The 3,832-nt window shown below is 35.4% G+C and overlaps 1 protein-coding gene across 1 annotated transcript in view; it reads right to left on the bottom strand.

Annotated features, from left to right (window-relative positions):
- Nucleotides 1-533: 533 nt before the first annotated feature.
- The window catches only part of LOC103510845 (NPC intracellular cholesterol transporter 1-like), a 48,822-nt gene continuing 45,523 nt past the window's right edge, over nucleotides 534-3,832 (bottom strand). The window contains exon 29 of the mRNA XM_026824796.1: nucleotides 534-555. The gene's annotated coding sequence lies outside the window, so the exon portion shown is untranslated. The remainder of the gene's footprint in view (nucleotides 556-3,832) is intronic.

Raw genomic sequence — 3,832 nt, 5'->3', positions numbered from 1 at the left:
CCCTCGAAAAGCACAGCTCAAAAACTAGTGAATCTGAGCAGACACAACATCAGAATGATAGTTGGACTGCTGAGCTCACAGGTCACTGCCATTTAAGGAAATACCTAAACACCATATAGGAGTATACAATGGAACAACTCTATGTAGAACCAAAAAAGAAGAAAAAGAAAGGCCAAAAAAAAAAAAAAAAAAAAAAAAAAAAAAAAAACTGTTGATAAATAATCTTATCACATTTTACAACTGATGCTGTAGGTAAATATTTTTATCAATTTCATTTTCAGATCCTTATACATAGGTTATGTAGTAACACTAAGGCCGGGGTCCACAAAGTGAATTTAAACTCAGTTTAATTCTCGGATTAAGAAATCTGATTGGTTGATTTTTAGAATTTTCAAAAATTAAAGCCAATGCTTAAACCGAGATATTTTTTTTTTTTTTTTCCCCTCTTAGGCGCTTTAACAATGTTTTATGCATGTCGTACACGCCGGAAACCGAGATTAAATCTTAAACGGAGTTTAAATTTGTGGCTCCGAGGGGTCTGCCAACAGGTCTTACCTGCCGGAATGTAATGTCATGGTGGCTGAGCGGCGCGGAGGTCTGGATCGCACGGAATCATGATGGCCCTCACTGAAGTAGCGGTGCAGGCGAGAGTCTTCGCCCAGAGGTACAGGATGAGAAGGAGAAACAGAAGTGGAAGAAATAGGGGACGGAGCGGTCAGCTGAAGAGTGCTGTCTAGATCCCACTCAAGCGGTATGTCTTCAAACTGCATACAGACGACGCGTATATCCACGGATGTTGAGAGACACGGACGTCGCGTGTTGTACTGAGTAGCGAGAGACTTCAACTGTGCCTTTCCTTCACTTGTCTCTCCTACCACCCAATTTTCTTCCCCATTTTTTTTTTTTTTCTACCCGGCTTTTTCTCGCGCGCTCTCTCTCAACACAGTTTTCCTCACACCTGCTCATGAAGAAACTAGTTGTTGCTTTCCATGTTCTTTGTTGTATGCCGTTCATGTTTATGTAATTCATAAGAATTTTGCTCAACAATAAGTGTATTGTGGGATTTTTTTTTTTTTTTTTTTTTTTTTTCACATTTTCTCACACAAAATAATGAGCTCTGATCTTGAAATTTGTCGCGACGACCTATGAACTCAAAGCGAGAAAGTTTCAGGTAACACTTCAGTCGATCATTTAAGACCGGTTTTAGCGTCATCTATGTTAAGCTACGCCGAGCAAGGCCAATAAATGGATGGGTGACTTAAAGTTAATTGAGTAATTGTGGGATTTTTTTTTTCACATTTTCTCACACAAATGAGCTCTGATCTTGAAATTTGTCGCGACGACCTATGAACTCAAAGCGAGAAAGTTTTGGATAACACTTCAGTCGATCATTTAAGACCGGTTTTAGCGTCACCTATGTTAAGCTACGCCGAGGAAGGCCAATAAATGGATGGGTGACTTAAACATTATATTGGGAATAAAGGGAGAACGGGCTCTAGTCTTGATTTCAAATCATTACATGAAAGTAAAATCAAAAAATCAAATCAAGAATAATAATAAACTGAATATTAAATAAAATAGGTAAGTACATAAATACTGATTTTCTTTACCCAAGATCGAAAAATTCCCGGAGGGACGGGCCCCGCTTGTTATGCTTCGTTTTAACAATTTTAAAATAAATTATAATTATTTCTTCATTTCCAAGAGGCATAAAAAAGACGGTTTTCAAAAAGAAATGCTTTGGAACTTTGTTTAGCTTATTTAGCTGCTAATGAATAAGTTTGAAAGCAATACCTAATTACTTCGAGGGGTGATTACCTAATTACCAGATCATCACAAAACAAAAACGAAAGTTTCGCCTTCGGAAACAAGGAAACACAACAAATATTCTAACTATACATATAGGTAAGAAAGATGAATCTTCTTTCTTTCTTCTTTTTTTAACGAATTCCAGAAAGAAATACAAATGGACGAACTTCAGAAAAAATAGGACGTACAAATGGACATAACTACATCCCACCACGTCCATACAGCACAGAACGCTGAAACCCCTGCTGAAATAAGGTATCTGTCTAAAATAAAACAAAATTGGGCAAAAAAGTTACACAATAAAAAAGAAAAATAAGAGCAAACAAACACAATTTTAACGAGAGAAAAGGAAAATGGAAAGATTGAAAAATTCTAATAAATATAAAAACCAACAGATATGATGGTTATAAATAAAAAGAAGATGTTGAAGTAGAAGAATGAAGGAAGAGAAAGATGAAGAGGGAAGATGAGAGCCAAGGGGAAGAGATGTTAGGAAAAGAAGAGAATGGAATTGAAAGGAAAGAAAAGTACAGAAGTATTTTACCTTTATATCCATTCTGTTATATTTTCACACTTCTTTCAAAAGAGTAATTATTGTAAAAGGTTTGACTTTGAGCTTAATCTTCTTTGGAGGTAGAATTTTCTCACTTTTTGTACCTTCCGATTTTCGAAATATTTTGAGCGACATCCCATCAATTTCACCAATGTTAGACAGATCTATTCTGAAGTGAAAACCAATACGATCTACATTTTTACGAGTAGGTGTCTTAGTCTTACCTACTCGTCGTATTCTACGGTTGGATCAACATCAAGATATTAAATAAAATAGGTAAGTACATAAATACTGATTTTCTTTACCCAAGATCGAAAAATTCCCGGAGGGACGGGCCCCGCTTGTTATGCTTCGTTTTAACAATTTTAAAATAAATTATAATTATTTCTTCATTTCCAAGAGGCATAAAAAAGACGGTTTTCAAAAAGAAATGCTTTGGAACTTTGTTTAGCTTATTTAGCTGCTAATGAATAAGTTTGAAAGCAATACCTAATTACTTCGAGGGGTGATTACCTAATTACCAGATCATCACAAAACAAAAACGAAAGTTTCGCCTTCGGAAACAAGGAAACACAACAAATATTCTAACTATACATATAGGTAAGAAAGATGAATCTTCTTTCTTTCTTCTTTTTTTAACGAATTCCAGAAAGAAATACAAATGGACGAACTTCAGAAAAAATAGGACGTACAAATGGACATAACTACATCCCACCACGTCCATACAGCACAGAACGCTGAAACCCCTGCTGAAATAAGGTATCTAATGAATAAGTTTGAAAGCAATACCTAATTACTTCGAGGGGTGATTACCTAATTACCAGATCATCACAAAACAAAAACGAAAGTTTCGTCTTCGGGGTAGCAAGGAAACACAACAAATATTCTAACTATACATATAGGTAAGAAAGATGAATCTTCTTTCTTTCTTCTCTTTTTAACGAATTCCAGAAAGAAATACAAATGGACGAACTCCAGAAAAAATAGGTACAAATGGACATAACAACATCCCACCACGTCCATACAGCACAGAACGCTGAAACCCTTACTGAAATAAGGTAGGTATCAGTCTAAAATAAAACAAAATTGGGCAAAAAAGTTACACAATAAAAAAGAAAAATAAGAGCAAACAAACACAATTTTAACGAGAGAAAAGGAAAATGGAAAGATTGAAAAATTCTAATAAATATAAAAACCAACAGATATGATGGTTATAAATAAAAAGAAGATGTTGAAGTAGAAGAATGAAGGAAGAGAAAGATGAAGAGGGTGAGAGCCAAGGGGAAGAGATGTTAGGAAAAGAAGAGAATGGAATTGAAAGGAAAGAAAAGTACATTGGTAAAATACACTCAGAACCGATAAAAACGTTGCTGAACTTCATAAAAGAGACAGCAATGTTTGAAGGTGAAGAGTGAAACAACAGAAAGAATGGGGTGCAATAGTCCTACATACTGGACTCCGCACAGAGGG

This window comes from Diaphorina citri, unplaced genomic scaffold (genome assembly GCF_000475195.1).
Source record: "Diaphorina citri unplaced genomic scaffold, Diaci psyllid genome assembly version 1.1 scaffold649, whole genome shotgun sequence".
Taxonomy (NCBI): domain Eukaryota; kingdom Metazoa; phylum Arthropoda; class Insecta; order Hemiptera; family Psyllidae; genus Diaphorina; species Diaphorina citri.
The sequence above is the reverse complement of the archived record's forward strand: the minus strand, read 5'-3'. Positions and strand labels throughout refer to the sequence as shown.